General features: G+C 43.6%; 1 pseudogene; it reads right to left on the reverse strand.

The window, feature by feature from the left end:
- Positions 1-17,415: 17,415 nt before the first annotated feature.
- LOC149196493 (small ribosomal subunit protein uS2m pseudogene) lies at positions 17,416-18,135 on the reverse strand (annotated as a pseudogene).
- Positions 18,136-26,351: the final 8,216 nt, after the last annotated feature.

The raw sequence follows: 26,351 nt of genomic DNA on the forward strand, positions 1-26,351 counted from the left end.
TGGCACTAACAATTGAATGGTACCACCTTGCTCAGCTCATCAACCTGATTCTTATGGGCCAAGTCACCAATAAGTGCCCCGGGGGTCTCAGAATTTATTTTTTTTCACTCCGAATGAAGTTTTACTCCTTTCTTAGGAATATTGTAGTAGCCGAATCTCAAAAATGTCAACGTTTCCCAAAGTCCTGTGAAAATCACGTCCAGGTATAGGAACCCACACAATTAGTCAGATCTGAATGGCGGATCTGATTGTTGTGATGGCTACAGAGCCCAAACTGCTAGATCTGGATGGCGAATCTGATGGATCTGAGAGATCTGAATGGCTAATCTGATAGATCTGAATGGTGGAACTGATTGATGTTGCAGATTTGATGGATCTGATAGATCTAAATGGCTGATCTAATAGATTTGAACGACATAACTGATTGTTGTTGCTGCAACAAAACCCCACTTGTGAGATATGATTTGGTAAAGATTATGCGTGATCCAGACATAGAGAAGGGAACTAGGGTCTCCAGGAGTGTCAGGTGCTACAGATCGTAATATACATAAGGTTCTGATAGTAGTACTCGGCCTAACTTTTCAGGGCACTAACCAAGGATGATCAACTGTACCCTTAGCCATACAACCCGACTACCCTATCGTACGCGTGAGTAATCTCTCTGAGTGCTATTCTCGATGTACTGTAGTAGCAACACGGCCAACAGTTTATCTATGGCGAGGTTTCAAGGGAGCTAGGGGGCTTCTAATATACCTAGAGGGTACTTAGAAGACAGTCCGTGCGCGGTTCTGTCTTATGCGCTACTACTCGAAGGGTTACCCACGGGGGTTACAAGGGAGTCCAACAAGTGTGACCACCTCTTGTATTTCCTATGTGCATGCCTCCCCAAATCCACAGGTTTATGCACTCAATGATAGATCCTGTGGTTTAAAGACGCCAGAACATGTCTCTAGCCAAAAAAAATTTGCTAAAAATTGGAGATCCCACCGGCCCTGGAAAGCGCTCTGATACCACTTGTTATGCTCTTAACCTGCAAGACAATACCAAAATACCAAATATACAAAGAAATATACCTAGAAAGAACAATGAGAAATAACAGCAAGTATTTTATTATTCATAAAGCAATGTTCACTTGCCTCTTCAACGGGGCAACCTCCAATAGAGCTGACCTCAATTACAAAATAAGACACGATGCTCCTTAAGGGGAGTCTCTATCCTTTATATAGGATTCATACATGCAATACCATGGGGCAATACCATGGTTCTTATTAATACCATGGCCCATTTGCAGCTAACTGTGGTCCCCTCATTTAATGTGGGTTAACCACTTACAATTATTAATATGGGCTTCATTGACTCTTTACTTAACTATAACTATGACTCGATCCTATTACATAAATAAGGGGGTTAGGTTTGGACCCTAACATGCCGCCTTCTCCTTTGGTGGTGAGACTGCCCACTTTGTTTCTGCTTCTGGTGGATCTATTTAGCCAATTGGGTCTTTGTCTTGAACAGGCTCTGAATCTGGCTATCGACCTAGAAAGGATACTGTAGGCTCTATAATTGGATGTGCTATGGTTTGGATGGTTTAAGTGGCCTGGACATGAGGTGTCTAGGGGGCTAGGTGTGCCTTAGTTCAGGCTCATTAGGTTTGGCTGAGAGTCGGTAGGTGCATCAATGGCAGCATGTGATTGTATCTCGAAATTTGGGTTATGGGTGCTAGCTTCGACGATTGCAGGTTTCTTTCATCACGCTACAACCTACCAAACAAGATCATATGAACAAGCTGGTCAGGATGTGAGTGAGGGATGGGACACCTACTCACCCCAATCAAAAGAGACTATCTTGCTACTATAAATAGTGATTACGAACCTTCCTACCCTAACCCTTCCATCCACGCATACCATCCCTCCTATCTTTGAAAATAGATGTTAACATATATAAGATCAATTGAAGGAACGTTGTCGCTTATCCCTCCTCCTCCTTTGAAAACTGACTCTATTCCCTTTGTTGGCTCCTCCTACCTAGCGAGTAGGAAAGAAGGTTGAGTGTCAATGAAAATGGGAAACCTTGCCCTCTGAAGTGCAAGACCTCCGGACCTTCTCATTCAATAGTTTTTTATTGAAAAAGTCCTCTCCTTATCAGTTGAGCATGCTTCCTTGATGCTTATTGGGTGGTGGGTGGTGGTCAAGCGTGATTTTACATCCTCTCCTTATCAGTCAAGCATGCTTTTGCATCCTCTCCTTATCAGTCGAGCGTGCTTTCCCATCCTCTTTAGTGGGTCCGATGGGAAATCTATCATCAGGACACAGAAGTTGATTTTCTCTTTCATGAACATGGCACTTTGAGAACGTTTACCTATGACTAGATTGATCTGATTCAAGGCCTGCATCCCACCATCAATAGCACCTACTGCACCCAAGAAGGCTTACCACACACCCTACCTTCAAATCCCTTTCCCTCGAAAGCGCAAGACTTCCGGACCTTACCCTTCTTTGAAAATAGATGTTAACATATATAAGATCGATTAGGTAGTGGTTTCAGTGGCAAACATAGGAGTGAGAACCAGAAGCTCGAGCGAGAATGATGGGTGGAGGTAATTCTCAATCTGGGCAAGTGAGCGGGCCAAGGCCAAGGAGAAGCAAAAATGGAAAGCTCGAGCGAGAATGATAGGTGGAGGCCTTGCCAAGTGACCAGGTTTAGGGGGAGGGAATGCTGGCACTTATCTACTTGGGGTGGAACTATGTACGAAGGGCTATAGAAGGAAGGTATGGGCCTTCCCGTCCCTTCCAGGGTCATGAAAGGCTCCTCGGCATAGTTGCTCGGCCCGGTAAGTCAGTATGCCCATCGTTCCCACCCACCTAAATATAGGTCAATATTTGTCGTTCGAGTGGATTCGCCCCTTGGCCCTAAAATGAGAGAATTAGGACTAGTCATTCTATTATATTCTATAGTAAGAGAATCAAGAAAGGATCAGTATTTGGTTGGATGAGAAGCCTACCAAGCTCCAAAAAGAAACAAGCCGGTGGAATCACCTCACCCAAAGAAGATGAATGGATAATCATCCCTAGATAAAAGAAGAACCTGCAGTTTCATATGTAGTAATCTCTTAGCTGTTAGCGTAGCGAGTAACTAGTAGATAAGTCCCTAACTAACATAGTTTGTAGCATAGGTGGGTACATAGGTGTTTTATCCTTTTCTGCTCCCCAAACTAACTATAGATAATAAACGACACAAGCGAAGAGGTATGATGGATGGTTTTTACCCTATCAGCATGAGCAAAGGAGAAGGAGCTCATACAATCATCAGCATTAGCCTGCATTGATAAGGACTATCAATCTAGAGACTAAGTAGTTTCTCCAATTGGAGATTTAGGTCCAAGGCTCATGTCATCCCCTCTAAATGCCTATTTAGAGCCACCAGTTTCAGAGCCAATTCTAGGCACCAGCACCAGTAGATCCAACAACAGCAGATGCAGAGCCATAACCAGTAGATCCAGTCGGTGATCCAGTAGTAGAACCAATAGCAGCATAACCAATTGTGAAGGATGCAGCAGGAGAAGGTCAAGACACAGTTCTATATAGAGACCCAGAAGCAGTAGCAAAGCTAGCAGTGTGACCACCATTATTAGCTAAAGAGGCAGATACATAGCTACTATATCCTCCAGTAGCAGTAGTTGAAGTTGAACCAGCAGCCCCCCGGGTGACCTATCCTCACCCTCGGTTACTGAACTGAACACCTTAAGTGAGTAATGGACAGCTAGCCTGAATAGGAAAGAAACCAGAAACCGGATGCTCGGACCAGATGCCATTGATTTAACTTTGTTCGGCGATGTCCTAACTCAACTACTAGAAAGTCCCATCCACCCACACAGATGAATTCCTGCTGTTGAAAGAATGGAAGTAAGGGTGAGCTCCGGTTGAGTCTGATGACTAGCCCCTACTCCTTGACCAGGTGGGAGGGCGCCAGTTGAGGATATAGTTCCCTCGGCCAATAGCCATAAGTAGTTAGGATTGATGTTAGACTGAGGGTGAATGAAGGTCCTTCCCTCCTTTCAACCATCCAGCTTGCAACCAGCCATCCAGAACTAAGAAACTAATTAGATCCTTGTTCTTGAACAACCGTAAGTGAGGACGTTAGGTAGGTAAGTGAGCATGAGCTTCTGATGGACGAGCTTCATTCTCACCAAAAGAAAGAATGAGACGTTCTAGTTGTAGTTTCTCGGGAACAACCAATCTTTTTGACCTCGGGAATAGGGTGAATTCCTTTCGAATGAAAGCATGCTCAACTATCATTGGACTTGCCTCCCACTCCCATCCTATCCATATAGGGGGTGGTGCAGGATGGCCGGTGAAGGATGGAAAAGCAACTAATCATTATCCTATTCAACCCCATCTAGCCTAACTTCTTCCTACCGGCCCCATCTTATCCGGGGGTGAGTGAGGGATGGCCGCGGGTGAGGATGGCATCCCCAAGTTAGCGAAAGATGAAATTGAATACGTAACATGCCTCATTATCCAACCTAAAATTAGGGTAGGTTCCTCCCATTACCCTTCCTTCCTACAGGTGGTGAGGGGCAATACCCTTCGAGGGGGTGTGGGTATACTTCCGGTTTCCAATTAGAAATTAGTAGTTGAATTCCATCCCGATCTATGCAATCAGAGTTTATGACGATTAGTTCACTCCTGTCCTCTTACCGGACCCACAATTCTTTGTTTCTTTCAATTGATTTGACTAGCAAGTCTACTTATGGCTTGTCCTCCCATCCGAAAGTAATGCACCTTACTGGAAACGGAGACAATATTTTAGATTGTCCCATATAAACTTCCTAAGTATAGTTGTCCTCGTATAGCTTCCTTCCGGATATAACCGATGGGACTACACCCCTTCTCTTTAATTAGGACCGATCCTACTTTCTATCCTAAGTTAGTTGAGGCTCTTTTCCTACTTTCAATACTGAGGTGAGGAATTCATAGGGCCCAAGGAATTTGTTAAGGAGAGGGATTTATCAGTCGATCCCTTATAGTAGCCGGCCACGCAAGGTTATACCTCCCCCCGCCTACCTCCTATAGTAAGTAGCGAGGGGTATAACCTTATAATCGGTATAACCAATAAGGCAAAAAAGGATTAACCCCATATTCAATAAGTGAATGGGCGAAGCGCTATGCCTTCCCCTATAGCCTGACTAGCTAGAGGTAGGGAAAGGTATAACCTCATCTGGAGAAAAACTGCTCCCCTATTGAATGGATAAATCAGGTTTCCCAATGCTCTTCCACGTATCCGAGATACGCCACCTTGGGATGCTTTACTCCTAATCCCTATCGGTTCCAAGACGGGGCTTAACCTGAGTCTTGGTTAAGAACGACATGCATCTACGTTTCACACGGCTCATGATTCCATGCGTAGTTTCATTAGACGTCGTAATGGGGGACATAGCTTACGATCATCGGCTTTCATCATGCCACTAGGCATTCGATTAGGACATTGCGCAATGATTCGAATACTTTGTCACATCTCTTTGATATGGATACAGTGGTGATCATAGCAATATCCTCTGGTACCCACTAGTATGTCAAAATCCGATTGGTCATGGAAATCATAAGGTGCTACTTTTCACAAATCCCAGCATACTCCCCATTGGGATGGGTAGACCCACCACTTAGGCCAAGACCCAAGTAAGTGGGGGACCCTGTCAGGCTCCTCCCCCCCCTGAGAACTGTACGTGAAATTTTCCCTTCCTGTGGCTCGAATCATTTTCAAATGCCTGCCCAGCAGGCACAGGCATCCCCGTTTGTTGCCGAATTGAAAAGTGGTGGGGACTGAAACTATGATCAACCAATAGAGCCAACTTAGCTACAAGGAATGTGGTACCAAAGGTTGAGGGTGGAGAGTGTTGGTTCACGGGGTCCGCTTCTTAGGAGACTTTTGTACCACCATAATTCGACTGTTGTTGATCCCAAACTTCTCCAAAATCCTAAACATAAGGTGAAACCACAAGGTTATGCTGATACCTACCTTCCCCTTGACTATAGGGAAGGTCTAAATGATAGCTGATTAGTTAGGGTGTTATTGTGGGTGGCTCACCTCCCCAACCTTTAGAGGCAGGGTCGCCACCCGATTTGGCCATGCATGGTATCGATATAATGGGGTAGCTAAACTGATCTGCTTCCAATTCGAGAAAGCCGCTTTCACCAAGTCAACCACCTTCCGATGTAGGTCACGTAACCCTATCCACGCCATTACAGCTCGGCCTTCGCTTTTTGAGGGTTCCTCTACCCACATATTTATATTCCCGCAGCACCTAGATATGGATAAATATGGGCTTACCATCTCCCATTAATAGTAACTAAGCTATGCCATTTTTGGCGGACCGTACTCTACCCCGGTGGACTCACGCAGTTCCGACGTGCCCAGAGGCCAGAGGCGAATCCGTCCACGCATAGCCAAACACCAGAGGTGGCCCACCTGGAACAGTCATGTTTGACTGAGCTTATACATATTCGCTAATTTACGCTATCCCCCTTACCTAACCCTAGGTCCCCAGTTATTGGTGCTGGTACGTCGTCCCCGAGGCTTCACACCAAGTCTTTGCAATAGTAGGGGCATGCTTGAGTAGGGATAGGAAGAACCATCGTTGCCTGATGGGAACCTCCCCCATATTGCTACCAATGTCTTCGTGTCATGCAACCTCTTAGCATTACACCACTAGATCCCCAATCCTTTGCCTGTTGTGCAGTGACAGTACCAATATCCAGTAATCGTTGTTTCTAGATACGGTTGCTGGTTGACATCTCTTTTGATTCGTCAATACAAGAAGAAAATTGTCATGTAAAGGAATCAATATCTCGACATAAGCCAAGAGGAAAATCTTGTGCCACTACACCTGGTTGTATGAAACTGGCATGCATCCTGGCTCCCGAGACTCTTTCATGGAATTCCAACGATCTCTCCCACTCCTCAGAAGCCCACAAGGATGGAGTTAATGCTCCCACATTCGTAGCATGAGTAGTTAAATCAAGTGAATGATTCGAAATTTGAGTTATTTCACAAAATAACACTCGTATATATTGAGCTCGTAATGGAACCTCACAATTTAGAGGTTTCTCTACAGCTGAAGAATAAGAGTGTTCCTGGGCCATCATAGAAACATAAAGAGGGTTGACGACAGAACGGACAACGAAAATTCGCGACAGCTTTTTCGTACACATTCACTTGCATGCATCACATACATAAGTGCTCTATGAACCATGCAATAAGGTCTCCCATGACACGGCTCTCCCACTCGAGTTACCGGTTCCAGATCCCTCGGCCATTCTATTATCTACATTCTATCTATTGGATGGGGTTGAGAATGTTTCAATCCATGAGCTTCTAGGTGACTGACGCGTTCATGGAGCTGAAGGAGGAGCAAAAGAAAGTGGGTCAGGGGTGCATGTCCACCCTTAAATGAGTAATGGAATGGGAGAAATTCTTCCAACCAGATAGGTAGGGGAGGGGTTGAGCTGGTAGTAAACGCTAAGAAGGATCCTCTTTCTAATGCACGATGAGGGTGATTAGGGGTAAAGTGGTTACTTGACCATATTTCTGGGCTAGGAAAGTGCTTCCAGAATTGACCACTATAGATTGTAGTTGCCCCAATTCTGAATCACTGCGGTCTTACTATATTTCTTCCCCTCAAAGAGCCCTCTTTCTTATTCTGAAAATGGGTCTGACCAGATTCTTTCATCAAAAAAATGGATTTCCTCTAGCCTGATTGAAGACCTGCTCGCTCATCACAAGATCAAGCACAGAAAATCCACTCCTTATCATCCGTAAGCTAATGGGCAGGTGGAAGTTACTAATAGATCGTTGGAAGAGGTTTTGACTAAAGTGGTGAGTAGCAACAGGAACGATTTGGCAGATCACTTGGTTGAGGCCACCTGGGCCTGCAACACCACTTGGAAAACTACAACAGGTTTCACACCTTACGAGCTAGTCTACAGGGAGAAGGTTCTGTTGTCCATAGAATTCAAGTACAACACATTGAGGGTGGCAGCTCAGCTGGACCTAGATCTCAGCCATGCACAAGGGGAAAGATTACTGCAGCTGAACAGATTAGATGAACAGAGAATGCAGGCCCTCCTCCACTTAGAAGTAGTTCAACTCCAGAGGAAGATATGGCATGACCAACACCTTAATGAAAAGAAATTCCAGCCAGGATATTGGACACTGCTGTATGATTCAAGATACAAGGATTTCAAAGGGAAACTGAGGACAAGGTCGTTAGGACCATATACAGTGGAGAAATGCAACGACAATGGTTCAGTTCTCATTTGGACCATTGATGAAGAGGCCATCCCCATGCTCGTTAAAGTTCATCAATTGAAAGTCTACAGGAAACCCCTTTCGAGGCAAGATTTCATTGAAACTTTGGAGAAATCAGTGCTGGTAGTGGAGCTGGGCCGTGTCTCTACTCCACCCACACCTTAAGTATCAAAAAAAAAAAAAAAAACAGAGAAGTGAAATAAGAGGATCTCTGGGTGAAAACTTCTTAGAAGCACCTGGGGCAGGCAGTGAGGGTGAAAAACTCATGGAGGTGCCCCATCTGTCTCTCAATAAAAAAAGAAAAAAAAAAGAAGAAAAAAAAAACAAAAACATGCCTAATCTCTGTGGAATAATTGCAGGTTGCAGGGAATATATTGCAGGTTAGGAAGGTCACGCAAAACAAGGACAGGGATCCACACCAGGCTACAGGACACCCTCACAGACACTTCCTCCCTGACCACTTGCCTTTCCTAGGATTTGATCGCATTCGGGTTCAGATTCCACCTTGTACAAGAAGTTTATGTCTTCTACAGGAAACATCCTGTAGAACCTTTGGGCAAGCCAAAATCGATTTTGGAGGGGAATCTGACAGTGGGAATCTGTTTGTTAGGCCTGCAGCCACCCCTGTTTCCACCCATCACCATATGGTACCCTGTTCCATCTCTCTACACCTCCATCACCCACCTGGTTATGTGTTCCTGTGCAGTCATACAAGAAACCCTGTTTTCCTCAGATTGCTAGCAAGAATTTTTCAGCGACAAATTAAGCAATGATGTCTAGCTCACCCTACCTGTCAAATCTCCATCTGGATGCTTCATCAACAAATCCCTCGTCCACAATATAGCCCTACTCGTTTAGCCTGCATTCCAGGAGGAGAAGCAACTACAGGATATCCTACAAGAATCCTGTAGCGGCTGATCCCTCTGGAAAGACATGCTCTGAAGATAGGGACAACTGAAATCAGCAAATGGAACATGTGAAAGGCCCATCTTGAATTTGAAAATGTCCTCGGCAGCCAAAACGAAGCCGAACCTGTGCATGCAACGATGACAACCAAAGGATCGGGTTCCAAAACTCAAACATACAACATCAACGAATGGAGGAATTGGTTCTAACACCCGTGCATGAGGTAGTAGCAAGCGAAGCAGTGGTTACAAGACCCGAGGTCTGCAAAACGTGTCCACAGCCACGTAGGTAAGTGTCTAACCTCATTCGTCAATTGCATAAACTATATTTCGAAAACTGCATGGCTGTGAAAATGGTTTGGATTGAACGAGATCGGTGGCTAGTAAAACTGGCCACCCTCAGCCAGTTACAAAGCCTCGTGGGAACCGAACAAGCCTAGTGATGTTCAAATTTGCTGCCGAGACGTACGGCTGACACGTGTGGAGTGTCCAGTTGGGGAAAATCAGCGGGACTGGTAGTGGTCACGACAGTTAATGGCAGAGGGGAGGTGATGGTGGTCAGAGACATGCAGAAAAATGATGGTCGTGACATTGGATCAACGGTTCGGTCAGCCACCTCATTCCCTCACCACGAATTGCACCGCAGTTAAAAAATAATCAACTGAAGACTCTCACCACCCGCTGTTCATTTGCACTTGCAACGTCCTCGGCCGAAGTACCCATCCTCTGCCTTTGAAATATGTTAACCCGTTGTCCTCCACCGAGTTTTTCGGCCTATTCAAAAAATCTCCCGCGTACCGAGCTCGTTCAGAAGCACAGTGACATCCTGCAGAAGCCGGCAAGAGTTCTACAGGAAGCAGCTCTACAGGAAGTTCTGCACAGCTTTCCGGAGCAGAAAAGCCTGGACTTTTCTTCGTCAAATTTGGAGTTCCGAGAGAGGTAGGCTCGAAAACACTCTTCCATGCATGGTATGTTTCGAAAAGGTGGTGAATTGAACTGTTTCAAATTGGGGAGTCCGAGAAAAATTAGCCTGTGAGTTGGAAATAGCAGTTTTCCTATGTGTTGAATGATATTCCTCAGTTTTTCTGCATCGAAACTCTTCTCCACATTTCCTGTTGCTAAAATTCTCCTATAAGGAAGGCATATGCGGCTGTGAGAGCCAGCCTGTGGATGAAAATTTTAAAATTTGCATATCTGAACGTGTCCTGAGAAGAAAACTTGGTCTCTGTCCTCTGATTGTAGAAGCAACACTCTCCCTTTCATAACCAGATAGCTGAGAGCTGAGTCACAGCAGTCTTGAAACCAAGGAATTGTTGCTCATTGATATCAAACAGCCGAGGAATTCTTCCTTGAGTCCAGGGAAAAACCCATAAACAACGTTCCCTTTTCTGACAGAGCATAAAACAGGGCACTCTCACCATGCCAGGAGGGTTTATCAGGAGAGAACCTTCAGATCCCAGCAAGCTGCGTGAGCATATAGAGGTGGCATACCTCTTCACCCATGCCAATTGGATGACCTTTTGTGACAAAATTCAGGGTCATGACGATGAAATAATGGAGGAATTCTGAATGTCCCTAGAACCTGAATCAAAGACACAGGCCACAGTGAATTTTAGGGGTTTGACCTTAGAAGTTACCCCTGAGCTCATTAGTCATGTTACTGGTCTCCCATTAGGACTCCCTTGGAGCAAAGAAGAAAGTTCATTGGGCCAGGCAGCCAAGAAAGCATTCTTCCTGCCTAAAGAACATCCTGTAGAAGACAAAAACGGGGTCCGGAGAGCTAGCTTAGCTCCTCTTTGGAGCGAAGTCAACTTCCAAATCATGAAATACATTACCTGTGAAGGGAGATTCAGCCTTGTCTATGGCTACCACTTTAGGTTGCTAACTAAACTAAGACATTGAATGGATTTACCTCTAGAACAAAAGTTGAGCATCCCCTATTTTCTTCTGCAGTCATTAAGTGAATGTGGCACAAAATTGAAAGAAGGAGCACATGGATCAAAGTAGGAAGACCCCAGCTGGAGTCAAAGCAGCCAATTATCATCGATGACACATTGCCTAAACCAAAAGAAGGGTCTCCTTCAAAGATTTCTGTCACCTATGAGCGAGGAAGCCCAAAAACTTCCACCTGGAGAGAAATACTGAAGACAATGGACACCAAGACTGTTCTACAGGAAGCTGAGAAAGCTCTACAGAAAACTCGGGCTAAGCTAAAGGAGACCGAGAAGTTGGAGGAAAAGGTAGCCAAACAACCACAGGAAGAAGAAAGGACAGAGGAAATATTGGAACCAAGTCCTCAGCCCAGTTTGGGCACATAAAATAACTTGTTAGTAGGTGGGAAAATAATTCCCCAGAAATTTGCAGTGCTGCTATTTTTTGCACTGGAGGAAGAAAGGATTAGGACTCATACTTGGATGAGGATCGCCAAGTCCAAGGGTGTGGCAGACATAGGCCCCCTAGAGGAACAACTCAAGGAGTCAAGGAAAGAATTGGCTATGGTGAAGCATGTGGAAAGCTGTCAGAGGGCCAAACTACAGGAAGAGAACGAGCTGCTGAGACAGCAGCTACAGCTACAGGGAATCCATAAGGAAGACAGGCCCTCCATTCTAGGAGAACAATAGCAATGGGAAAAGCCTCCAATAGACAAAGAAACCTTGGATGAACAACAAAGAAAGGATGGGTTGCAGGCTGAGATCAAGGCACTAACAAAACAGCTACAGGAGAAGGAGTTGCAGGCAGTAGAGGAGATACAGTCTCTAAGGCAACAGGTACACGAGAAGGAAGCCCAACTGGACTACATGGCCACCTAGGCAATAGAGGCCATACAGTGTAGGCAGCTTGCCAAGTCATACGCTCTGTACCTTAAAGATCAATGGTTGCAATTCCAGATTAACACCTTGGCCCAAAGGGGCACTACTCCATTTCAAAACTACCATTAATTTATGGCTTTATGTGCCAGTAGCTCATCAGAGGAGAAGGCTAAATTATCAGAGTTTTATTTGCACAACTTAGCCCTTCTAAATATGAATTTGTGGGATCCCAACACTGTGGTAGGAGATGTCCAACTTATGGCCATGGCCTCTTGGATGAATCATGAGGAAAAAAGAGCAGCAAAGGTCCAAAATATTATGAGCAGGGAACTCAGTGAGCCACTAATGATCAGAGTAGAGCCGGAGGATCCCTCAGCATTGATAAGCGCCCACCAGCACTTGGCCAACAACCCTTAGGATTTACCAGATTACATTGAGTAATAGGCTCAAGCTATTGCCCACTTTGAGGACATGGAGAGACTGTTGGGGGATAACTGCCTTCATGCCTGCACAAGGCAGTGCAACACACTGCCCCATAGCTTGAAGATAAGAGAATACCACTCTCCAACCAGGATGAGAGAGGCCTTGGCAAGGGTACCCCTCTACAAATAGTCAATGCAAAATCTGCAGGCCAATTGGATTGGCTTGAAATTCAGTCCTCCTTTACTTTTGGGATTGCTAGAAGGAGTTAAGGAAGAAGAGGAAAACAGGCAGAGGGAGGAAGTGGAAAGAAAAGCAAGATTTCATGACTGGGAAGAAGACATCACCGTGGAGGCCTGGGATGTAAGAGAGGCAATCAAAGCTATCAAGGATGATGATCTAGATTAGCTGCTCAGAGGATGAGCAACCCATTTAGCAAGGGGGTGATGATGAGCCCCAAAAATGGGTAGCTTATTGGGCTCATTTTGCCTATTTTTCTTCATCAATCCACCATTTTTCATAGTTTATGCATGTTTTTTGAGTATATTTATGTTGGTTGAATGAATGAGGGTAGTCACTTGACCAAGAAGGCTAACATGTGGTTATTGCAGGTTTTTGGACAAATTTTGGACCAAAGAAAAGCATTTATGAGCCAGATAACAGCCAAGCATGAAGGAACAAGGGTGAGGATTCGTAGGAAGGGTGTCTCCTGCACTAAATGGCCCCTTCCTCAAAATCTCCACCCTCAGCTCAGAGTTCAGCAGGCCACCGAAAAGGATTCCCAAGGGCAGCCGAGCAGTTTTGTGTAAAGTGACTGATCACTGGCAGTTTGAGCAGCCGAGCCCCTCGAGTTAAGGAGGGCTATTGGAGACCCTCGTAGTGCATAAATAGGAAGGCTTCCAACCTTCGTAGGTTACTTTTTGAACAGTTGTATTTTGCACCATAGTGCTGCTAGTTTCTCAGCTCATTTTTGTAGTTTCTGTTGTACAACTTTCTTGTGACATGGTTATTTTTGAATAATGGAAAGCAGTTTCATTTGGCATCAGATCTGAGCTTTTCTTAGGAGCCTGTAGCTCTTGGGGTTGGGCCCAACCCAAGTGCCAAGGCTTCCTTCTTGTACTATTATATGTTTTGAATATCTTCATCAAATAATTTATGTTAAGTAGATTACAGTTTTGCTTGATTATATAGGTCATTGTTGATGATTAAAAAGGATTTTCATGTTCAGATTGATTTGATAGGTTAATAACAGAGAAGATCTTTAGAAAAAAGCCATCAAGCACCCCTGATCTCACCTCTCCCTCTGTGGGACCATGAGTGGAGGCCAAGGTGTCATTGCAGCTATCAAAAACACTGTCTTTGCTTCATCATGCAATTATTAGTGTAGATTCTCATTTGCAGAAGTTGACACTAGTTGAGGTTACATGTTCAAGTTCATCATTGCTTAGTTTTCATAGCTATTTCACATGATTCCATTGCAATAAACTTCTGTTCATTTGCTTTGCTGATAGCCAGGTCAGATTAGGTTGCAGTAGCTAGGTCTTTGGTTTTTTTCAAGTCTTTGTTTGAATAGTTTGGAAAATAACTTGCGGAGCACCTGTGATACCTATTTGCCTACCCGTACTCCACCAATACCACCTGATCCACCCTCCAACTCTGATTCCTGCCTCACATTTGCTACGTTCCCTCACTTTGACCTAATTTCCATATTTTTGTGCAACATTGCTCTACCCCTCCTTGAACAAATCCAACCATCCTTATCACTCACCCGCTTCATTCGCCAGATCCTGGACCATTCCACATCATCATTAACCTCCATGCCCACTTCTTCACCTCTTTTCCACCATCAACCCTTCAAAAATCTCCTTTCAGAACATCTTGTAGAACCCCTACAGACTTCCTGTAGAAGCTCACAAAAGTGATTTCTTGGAATCCGATCACTGTGAAACTCTATGGAAGGGTGAAAGGGACCCCTTAGGCCATATTTTAACCTTCTCAACCTCCTGCAAGCACCTACTCCATTGCCTTTCACCAGTTAACCTTTGCACAGTCAAAAACGGTGAAAGCATATGCAAAATAACCTTGACGAAGTACTCAAAAATGCAAAAAAGATGTTTTCTTCATATTTCTCTTCAGAAGTAGCTTAGTCACATGAATTTTACCTTTCTATAAGTCAATGGCATCCATTCTTGTAGCTTCATCCTTCTACTTGCACCAGTAGGGTTAGTCGGTAAAACTAGGGTTTGTTAGGGTTTGCGTTCCTTTCTAGCTTTCAACTTCTTTCTACAAGTAGATTAGCCTCTGGTCGAGTTAGCTTTCATCCATCACCATTAAAAGCTTCTTCTGAGAGCTCATAGAAGTTGGCTTAAGTTCCTAGCGGACTTGTGCCAGCTGATCTAGTGACAGCTACGGAAAGAGCTAGTACTTGTGCATATATAGCACCGTCGCTTCCAAGTTTGATACGAACTACCGGGTTGATAAAAGTAAAGAAGGGAGTCCCAGGAGTTGCAACATTATTGTTGCAATACTGGAGCCCACCAGTAAGGTCAGGTCCTAGTTATACCAATTTGAAGGGGTGGGTGGTAGTAAGAGTTAAGATAGTCTTACCTACCCGAATAGAGCTAGCTCAGGTAAGGTAGGTAGGTAGGTAGGTCAAGGTTGGGTAGAAGGTCAAGTCCCCCTATCTAGTGAAGGAAGCTCCATAGAGGAAGGTAGGTAATGTCCTACCTGCTTCTGTATATTCAGGCAGGACCCTCTATCTCTCCAAATACACAAAATAAATAAGGCCCAAAGGTCTTGTCTACCAGGGAAAGGAGAACTCCTTCGAAGAATGAACAGGCCAACTCTTCATTCGACAGAGATTGACCAGTATATAGAGATAAATAGATCGTATCGCAGGCTGCCCTTATCCCTCATGAATATCATCTATAAGATAGTATCTAAATGGATGTAGTGAAATCTTACAACGCATCACCTTGGTTTACTTATTTGGTGGCCCCTCTAAATAAGTCACCCCCCAAAGCTTCCAATTCCCCTCCTTATATTGAGAGAGATGGCGGCCTTTTAGTCGAGAGTTCGCTTCCTCACCCATCAGAATGGGTGAGTCCCTATCGAGCCTCTCCTTGACAGTCGAGCGTACTAAGGCACCTTCACCATCGAAATAGTGAGTGACTCCATCCCTTGATGCTTATTGGGTGGCCCCTCTCAAATAAGTAACTAAAGGTTGGTCGAGCCATGCTTCGCATCCTCTCGCTTACGATCGAGCCCTGCCGGGGGCATCCTCTCCTGTTAGTCGAGTGACTACGTTCCTTGGAGAATACTAAAGGATTGATACCTCTTCGTTACCTGAGTTAAGGGGATATTCTACCTTTGGGGAATCCCTATAGACAATGAGGGGATCTAAGGCACCCACCCACACCTTACTTAAAACCATAACCAAAGCACTTCAACCTGATTATTAGTAAGGACGAACAATACCATTTTGAAACATAGCTAAAATGAGAAAAATTTTCTCGGGGAGGCATACGAATAGAGGTTTCTTGTGGCCAAGGAAATAAGTCTCTGGCCCTAGCCCTTATCCTTATTATTTGTGATTCTATTCTATACTTATTTATTGGTCTTGTATTTCTTTTTCTCATCTGGGCTTATCTTTACCACCAACATTATATGAGATTAGGAGTAACGAGAAGGCCAACAATGGATGAAGGATCCTAGCTTTAAAGGAGTGGGAAAATATCGCCAAACAACGTTCTAAACCAAAAAATTAGGCGGCTTGACGAAGTGAAACAAATAGGACAAAAGATGGAATGAGACACTAGGCGGCTCAACATGTGGTGAAAAATACATCAACGAGTTGGTTTCGAACCAACAAGGGAATGCGGATCTAGCAGACGAAATTGGAACAAAAGAACTAAACCTGCAATGTAATCTCAATCCGATATTTCTAAGTTGTGAAATAAGTTTAGGTAGGCAAAGTACGGTAAACCGAAAACCACCAGGCGTGGTCAATGAAACCAGGGTTGCACCTCAAATAGAAGAGAAGCATCTGATCAAACAAATAAGGTCTGAGGTCACAGCTCTGAATGAGGAGGAGTGTTACAACATACTTACTTGAGTGAGTGAGGGTTTACGTTGGGCCTAGAGTGAGCCCAGCGGTGGTCCAAAAACACCGATCAATCCTAAACCCAACAAGAATCTTTTCTAGAACCTAGCTAGCCTTTGAGACTTGGAAACCAGATATATGCCAAGGTCCCTTTCGAAATGCCAAACTTGCAACATAAGGATCTTCAAGCTCTATTGTGTTTCCACACATCAATATAAGTAGGTTTCCTCTCCCTTATGGTCAAGCCTGCTTGCACATCCTCAAATTCACAACCTTGGGTCAACTCTATAAGGCAGCTCTAGAGCATCAAATACTTCACATGTTGCTACAGTTTTAAGGTTTTCTCTTTATCTTCAGTTTTCAATTATAGCCTACCTCTAGGCTAACGATCTTTTAAAGGTTGGTCGAATCAACTAAAGGTTTGATTGAATCAACTAAAGGTTTGATAGAATCATGAAAGGTTGGAGGCAAGTGGCATCCATCCATAAGGTAGGTGCTGATCGGGGGTTGATGAATGAGAGGAGATGAATGGAGATCAAGATCAAAGCTAGCCTGGATTGCTTGTGGGGGCTCTGCCTAGGAGGAAGCTTCAGGCCAGGAAGACGATCACGGTCACTTAGGCATGAGCACAAGCTATCCGATCTTCGTTCTACCTTCGAGGGTGGCGTAACGTATTGATACAGGAGTAAGTCGAGGAAAGATGAAAGAGAAGATCGAGTAAGGAAAGAGAAGATCGAGTAAGTCGGGAGGGACGTTGGCTGCTGTGTACCGACCACCACGATTAGGAACGAACCAGCGGTGTTCCAACCAAATGGGGAATCTTGTTCAATCCATAGACAGACACTCATCTCCAAATAGGACCACTCAACTGATCTCATCGACTTGTAGATTGGTGCATGCAATGGTAATTCTCATTGGAAGAAGTTGATCGATGAGTCGTTCTCCCCTCCTTCATCCATTGCATTTTTCCCCGTTCAGGAGGAACTGTTTTCGTGATCGAATTACGAGATGGATATACGAACTGTATAGAATCATTCGCTGGAATGGGATAAGTTATTCCTCTATATAATCCCAATGGGATATTCGAATCCACCAAAGATACGATAGGTATTTGTAATCGATCAGCTTCGAGTATGACCGAGGACTCCCTATCTGCATTCATTATTACTACACGATCTGGTTGTTGGCCGGATCCTCCAAAAAAATTGATCTTCCTATTCCTCGAATGTGAAAGATGGATCTTTCTCAAAATCAGAAATAGATGCATACTCGAAGAATTGGTCAAAAAATCCCCGATCCTCCATTGATAACCATTTATACAGCTTCGATTGATTTTCATAGCCATTTGTTCCACTATATCATCGGATAACGAATTGGTATTTAAGGATAATAAAAGGCCTTTTTCACGAATGGGAGATCCTATGGAATGACAAGCGTTTTGTGAACAAATAAGTGTCTTGTCTGGATTGGGAATAGCAATTTCATTTCTAGAACCGTATATATATACTTCGGAATGGTGAGCAGCTACTCAATGGCCCAGATGTGCATTCGTACTCAGTGATTTTTGAAGAACCAAACTGGGGGGATTGTACATGGTCCTCTTTCGAGCTAGCTCAGGATGTTAGCTATGTATATATATATATATATATATATATATGTATATATATATATATATATATATATATATATATATATATATAGATATATATATATATATATATATATATATATATATATATATATATATATATATATATATATATAGATATATATATCCATTAGTATCAATCTATATATGGATATAGAGTAATATATTAGAATCAATGTATAAATGGATATGCATAAATGGAATTAATGATGCTTTATCACTCGATTTACTAGATATGGAAGGCTGGCTATTCATCGCTCGCTCATGAGGAAGAAATACCACATTGACGGCGCTCCTAGCTTTATCAATTAATACATAAGACAATAAGGAGAAGCAAGCATAAATGAAGGCGGGCATAACTCACAGTTAGGGCAGGGAGAGAAGTAGGTGTAATGGACAGTATTTTCAATCCATAAATATAGGCAAGGAAATAAGGAAGGACCGCTACGAGTTGATAAGGTCAATCCTTTGACGATGCATATATTATATATGTCATTATGCATTTTTTCCCTTTTCAACCGAGCCAATAAGAGAAGTGGGTGCTGGTGATTGTCCGTTGCTAATAAATAAGAGAAGTGGGCCAGTATGTGGCTTCTGGTAAGGATGTGCAAGCAGGCTTGACCACCCTTTAGTTACTTATTTGAGAGGGGCCACCCAGTAAGCATCAAGGAAGGATCTACCTGTCTGTCTTAGTGCCATAACATGTTCACTCGCCCCTTACCTACTGCCTACCATAGTCCTAATTATGCTCGTTAGTAATGAACCGGGTTGGCTGGCTTTGGGAGATCAAGGAAGATGGAAATATCTAATGGGAAACCTATGAACCCTTATTATATATGTAATTATGTATAATAAGGTAACTAGAGAGATAAGACAAAAAATGTTGCTATTATTTATGATAGATTTTTCAGCGAAAATCACATGAGAAACCATTTGTTGACACGTTTCGAACCAACCAGTGTGGTTCATCGTCAGGACAAGTTATATACGTCATTATGCATTCATTCTTTATATATTGAATTGTGCTTTAGCGGAAATGCATAAATTATATACGTAATTACGTCATTCATTATAGCAGTCATTATGCTTTTTTTCCCTTTTCGACTGAGCCAGTAAGAGAAGTGGCTGCTGGTGATTCTTCATTGCTAATAAATAAGAGAAGTGGGCCAGTAAGTAAGTGGCTAATGGTCATTCACTCCACCCAGCTCAGTAGGAAAACAACGCTAATTAGCCCCTGAGCCGAAGTCGAGTGGGAGTTTGGCACTCTCAGGTTTAGAATGCTAGTGACCTCAGCTCCCATAAAACCCCAATCCTCAAGCTAAGGGCCCAATTGATAGGTTCGAGGCTAGAGGTGAAAGGTTTAAGACTAAGGTAGAAGGTTCAAGGTGAGTTTCAAGGTGTGAGATAGGCCCTCCCTTGGTGAATTGACTCATCCTCCTCCCTCTGCCTCCTCGTGGGGCAAGCGGTAGCGATCATCATCCATCATAGAGATAATCCATCATCGAGATCATCGTATCAAGTAACCTAATTTGTGTAACCAAGCTCTTTCAACAGGCCTCTTTCAACAACTGTTGTTCTAAGCTAAGGTTCAAAAGGATATCCTGTTTTTCCCTCTTGGTCCTTCTTTTTAAAGTGGTAGAATGGGTTGAATTGGGAATGCGGTAATTTGGGTGAATAGGGAAGCGTGAATGGGATAAATGGAGAATGAAAAAGGGGGGGGGAGTGCGATAATGCAATAAAGTGGATGGGGTAGTCGCAAAAGAGAGAATGGCATGGATGGGATGCGCGAGAGGTAGAATGGCGGGCGTATGGCTAGTGAGCTGGTCAAACCCATCGGCTTGTTGTTGAACCGGGGTAGGGCTTGGTGATGAAAGATATTGTGGGATGATATTACTTATGTGCTTCTTGCTTGCTCCCTAGATTGATTTGATTTTTCCATATACCCTTTCTCAATTGCCAACACACTAAGCACACCAATAGGGATGAACTACACCCGCATGTCCAACTAGTCCAGTCCCACCAAGAACACAAATCCCACCACACCTACTCCCACCAGGCCAAGATCCATGGGACTACTCTGCTAACAAACTCAAAACCAGGGGCCTACTAACGCTACGGAAACATCTCTTGATTTGACCTACCTACTGCTACAACTAAATAGAGCCACAATAGAAATCAGTTGGAACTTGCCTCACCATAATACTCATCAATAGCTTGTGAAGTGTCCTCCCCCAGAAGACTAATAAGTCACCTTTGGCCGCTCCTTCCAACCAAACTAAGAAGACTAATTAGCTCAAAAAATCCAATCGAATCAGTTCAATGGAACTTGGTCTAAATGCTTGTAAGTAACGACCATGTTCTTTTCCTATATCTAGAGAAAAACAAGGTTTATTCAAAATGGGAAAATGGCGAATGAGAATCTTTTTGAAGATCTGGTCCACCCAAATAGAGTGCCTATCCCCAACTATGTGTTCTTCAGGTGGTATATAAGTGTATCCATGAAATTGAGGTTCCCTTCTAGGTGTTTCAACTTTATTATATATGAGAATATCCATGGGGCCACCCCTATTGAAAAACTTGTTCGGTAGTAGTTTTGAGTTTGGAGTTTGGGAGTTAGGAGGTCAAGGTTGGATTTTGGAGTTTGGTGTAGGAGTTGTAGGTCTGGCAGCTATGGCATGGTCTCTTGGTTGGGTCTGCTGGCCGGGTCTTCAGTTTAGGTCTCTTGGTTGGGTCTGTTGTCACTCATTGGTCAATCTGGTGGACCCCGCATCTCTTGTCGCCTAATATTGGGATATTAGATGGTTAGTTTATTGGGATGTGCTATGGGGAGTTTGGTGTCAAACTATTCTCAGAAGATGGGCAGGTAGGAACGCTATTCTCAAAATCTTTTCTAAAGTGAATCAATCAAGTTCAATCAATCAATATATCTCCAAGCCCAACCTACTTCCCTGGCCGTCAAAACCATCCTAGTGTGAATGAAACTATGTGTATGGTGCCTGATCTATCCTCAACAGATGCCTCATACATAATGCGTGGCACATCAAGTTGAGGTAGGAAAGTTCTACGGCCTAGTGATGTCAAGTTATAGGTCAAGGGTTGAGGATCGAGGTGGAAGTGTAGGGCCACGGTTGTTTTGAGGTCTAGTTTCGATGAGAGGGTCAAGAGCTATGTTTCCTCCTTGGAGTTCAAGTTGGCAGACTAGATCCAAGCTAAGCAGCCAAGGATCCAGCAGTCAGGGATCCACTATTAGATATAGATAGGAAAATATCAGAGGTGAAAACTTATCCATGCTACATAGTTTATCTCAAGTAGCCCAGCCGAGCAAGTAGTCCAAGTGGAGTAGTCTCTGAGGGAGGCCCAACACTGGCATTAGTAACCTGCTAGCTTAGTAGTAGTAGATATGGTGATATCGAGATGGCAAATCCAAATGGTCCATTTATCTATGTGACATCATATATAGCCATGTAGATATGACTGGTGAATGTTCTACCTATGGGGCAAAGGGAAGACTAGATTGATTCTTAGCAAGGACGTAGAAATGGCGATACCAGATGTGAAAATGTGGATATGGCTAGTCCAGGTGTAAACGTATTTATGGGAAATCTGGGTAGTTATCTTCATGGATATTTTCTATAAATAAGATCCGAGCGTGATTGGATAAATACCAGTTAAGGTAGAATTACTTAGAGAATATGGAGACTATTTCCTAAAGACTTCTCCTAAGGGGGTTGACCCGCTTGTCTACATCGGGCAAGGCATAGCAGGCTCACTAGTAGGTGAGATGAAAATCATTTGAAACCTGATGCAAAGCCTATCAAAAGAGGTCATACAGATGAAATCCAAGAATCAAAGAGAAGGTTGAACTAGAGCTTTATAAGATGTTGAAGGCATGACTCGTCTTCCCTATCGAGGAATCTTTGCGGATAATCCCAGTGATCATTAAGAATACAGGTGAGATCTAGATCTATGTGGATTTCATAAGGGAGAGATTGAATTAAGCATGTGTATGTACATGACCCCTTCGCTACACCATTTGCAGATGATATTTTGGAACATGTGGGTAGGGCTTTATTTCCAAATAAGACTCCTCTAATTTCACCATCCAATTAGCCCATCTTCCTGAATGGCTCAACCTTCCTAATGAGAGGATTTAGCCAGCACCAAAAATGAGAGAAGGACCCCATCATACATGACAGGACCCCTTAAATAGTGAAAACAACTTCCACAGTGAACCTATCTGCTGATCTAGAACTTGCTGCTTGCCGAAGGTCTCTTTCTTTCTCAATATTCCTGCTCTCCTAGGAGACGAATCACTTTCCACCGTTTGCTTGCTTTCCCATTGCCCCTTCGTGAGATAGTTCACTCGTCATTACACTTGCCCTGGAAAACCCAATCAGGAAAAGAATTTCACCCCTTTACGAAGATTTTTAGGAGCTGGACAAATGAGTCCACATGCCAGAGCCAGTCTTCTACGAAGGGCTTTATTTAGTCTTATAAGAGGGGAGGGGGTAGAGCCAGTAGGGAGGTGGGTGATTTAGTAACAGTGTGAGGTGCACCCATTACCATAACTACTCCACACATTTTAAGTTCCACACAAAAAGAGAGACAGCTAAGTTGCTGTCATACGTGATGTGATATCGATTTAGCCCGGATGGCACCAGACGACGATGAGAGAAGGACTTATCACAGAGAAGGCCTTACCACTATAGATGAGAGACAAGAAGTCCGCCCAGTCCAAAAATTTTGACAAGTCCACCAACAGCTATACGGCACTAGACCTGAACTACAACACGAAGGGGATAGATACATTCAAGGAGAGGAGCTAGATAGAGGACCATTCAGGTGAGGGAGGTTGAGCGATTCAGCGAGGGGCTAGATAGATACATTCTACTTGGAGGCACTAGAGACAGGGAGAGGGAGGGGCCATGTGCAGTTAACAATTAGGTGCTACACAGAGGTGTAGAGATGCTACAGAATAAGTGCTACACAAAGGAGCTATGAACGAAGAGGTGCTACGAACAATGAGATGCTACGATGAGGTGAGCGATACCATCCCATTCCAAGTTGCCAACAGATGAGGGAGAGCCATGTCCCCACCAGATGAGAGAGAACATGTCCCTATTTAGCCACCTTACCTGAGTGAGGAAGGAGATGTGCCCCATCGTTCCTACCAGAACAGAGAATAGCCAAGGTAACACCAGAAGAGATAGTGATTTATTGAGGTGAAATTATCACTGAACGAGAGAGAGAGTGAGGTTAGGTTAGGTTAGGTTAGGTTAGGTGATGCAATTTGATTTTATGTCTCCCACTTGATTTTATGTCTACCACGTTCCTGCATACCGGAGTCACCCTCAACGCATACCCGAGTCATCTTCACAACATGACACATCCACCCAACACGGTACGGTACGGTGAGTGAGTCACACCTGCTGTGAGTGATACCATCACAACATAATACCCAAAATAGAAGGAAATAATCACAAGATACCATTCAATTCATACATGAGAAAGGAAGGAAATGTACCCTATCATTAAAGCCATGCCCGACAGAGAAGGAAGTAACCCATTCAATTCAATTCATAAACTGAAAGAGAAAGTTACCCTCAAACTTACCTATACAGAACAATGGAACATTCCTACACACATTTACATTGACAGAACAATCGTTCCTACCTTGATTGGATGACATCACAATGCATTACTTATGATGGACCTGTGAAGGAAGGGTCATTACACCTCATTGACAAAAAAAGATAAGACTAAAGTTTGGCGGGATGGAATATTTTGCTTTTAGGATGGGTAAACCCAAGAGCTATGAGAAATCGAGGCTTCACAAAAGAAACCAAAGCTGGCTGCTTGCTGGTTGAGAGAAACCAAGGCTGGTCGAAAGAAACCGCCCAACGAAGAAGCTTGCCGCAAGGGCTGGTAGAAATAGTTAGGCAAGAACGTTGAGGTAATGGCTAGAGAGAGAGTATTGCTATAACGCGAGGCAGGGATGGCAATGGCTATATTAATAAAATGAATCAGTAAACCATGGGAACAAGACAGGACGGGGCAGGACGAGCCATCTAGAGTTACAATGTGCAGTGAGTTTGGAAAGAGAAGTTCGTCATATCCAGCACCCATCATTGCATCCATGTCGGCACAAACGATATGGGAGAGAGATTGAGTAGCCCCCCATCATAAGATAGATATCCATGAGATGATAGATGATCATCCCCATCACACACATTCCTAGTTTCTACCATATCAGAGAGATGATATTAACCAAGTCGACACCCACCATATGAGGAGAGGGAGTTCATGTTGTTACCTAATGAGCAGATCGATTGATGAGCCATGCCCGATTGCTTCTATCCCGATCGAGGAGAGCTATACCTCCAAGACCTTGGTGGCACTGATCAAAGAACTTAGACTGTGGCTTTGCACTAATATTGACAAGAGCACGCGATTGATCAAGGTGGTAGGGTCAAGGAGTTTAGATATGGGGTGAGGTCACCCTCCCCTATCACATAGGAGATGAACCCCAGCATACTCAACAGACGAAAACAAGCTCTCCTAGTGATAAGAAGATGGTGTCAACTACTTTCTTCCGACTGGTACCACACCTACCTATACATGTTGATTTGACCAATCGGGTTCCCAAAGGATTACTTATAAATGACCAACGCGCGGAATATTGATAGTTAGCACTTGGACTGCCAGTACCACCAATATCCAACATATCACCTATAAAAGAAATTGCATATATCTATGCCCCTACCCCAAATCAAGTGTTCGTCTCATAGCTCCTCAACCTTTCTATCTCCCAATGGTTGATTCTTTAGTCTCGTACCTTTGGTGAGACAACTAATGTAAGATTGAATGTATAATTTCATATATAATGAAAGTTGCCACACCTAGAAAGGAACTTAATTGAATGAATCCACTTTCTCAGGGAAGGTTTCAATATTAGACATCCCCTTCCTCTTGGTCATTGTTGATGTGGGCCTCCTTACTCGGTTATTCTATTGAACGAGTAGGATACAATGGGGTATGTTTGAACGGGTATATTGTGATGTTGGCCCACCTATATTGAATACATAACCACCCTGGCTGGCTGCCTTACTCCCAGCAAGTAGAAAAAGCGAGCCATAATCTATTTCCTTTCCAATTGCATAGTCAACTCTGACTAACTCTAGCAACACCACAAGCTAATCACCTCACTCGAGCAACATGTCTAGCCATTTACTCTATGTCGCATGGGGTACATCTATTTCTCTTTAGCTAACTCACAGGTATGTGATGAAGGGGGTCCTTATTTCTCTGTCGAGTATAATTGAACGGGAGGGTAAGAATGAATAGGTACCCATTGATGTGGTCCTTCTCTCGTCTGGTGGGAACTCGAAATGTTGGAGTTAGGAGAATTATTGTACCTCTCTGAATGACTTAACCTAGCCCTTATTTGAATGGCCCTCCCTGAATGGCTCTATGCATATGGCATCTGATATTCAAAAGTGGAATCAACGTAAGTAAGAGCATTTTCATTCCTTCCTTCCATCCATTTGAGGTAGGAACTATTGTTCTGTAGCGGTAGCGGTAAGTGAGGTAGGGGTATGGGGGAAAACTCTTTTAGGTATGATTGAATAGGGGGTACTTTTCTCATCGTCTAGCGGCAACTTGGAATGGGTGAGTTTAGGTACATTTTTTCAAAATATGTGCCAACCAAACTTATTAGTGCCTATGCCCAATCAGGTAGGCCATTAAGAAATTGTTCTTCCCTTCCCTTTACTTTCCCCTCCCTTAGTTAGGTGAGACTTGGTTCACTTAGGCTTGCTTATGGCTCCCGCCTTCTGTTGGCCTTATTTGTTGATTTTTATGATGAGGGCTAAAGGTGAGAGTCCCAAGGTTCAAGGTGAAAGGGGCCCCCTCGCCTTAAAGAAATTCTTTCTATCTAATCAAAGTAAGCATAGTAGGTAAGGTATAAAAGAAGAGGGTAAAAATCCGTGTGGTTTAGTAAAGGCTTGGGTAGTCTATTCCTAAGTAGGCAGAGTGGATAAAGTAAGCTGCTTCCTTCCAGTGCTTGTATCAAGTAAGTAATAGCTTTGGGGTATGTTGTGGGCTCCACACTCATTATTGTAAAGGTAACTGGGCCCGAGCTCTGTAGGACACCATAATGGGTC

This window comes from Pinus tabuliformis, chromosome 2_2, assembly GCF_031772625.1.
Source record: "Pinus tabuliformis cultivar Carrire ecotype Pingquan chromosome 2_2, CPIR1, whole genome shotgun sequence".
NCBI lineage: Eukaryota > Viridiplantae > Streptophyta > Pinopsida > Pinales > Pinaceae > Pinus > Pinus tabuliformis.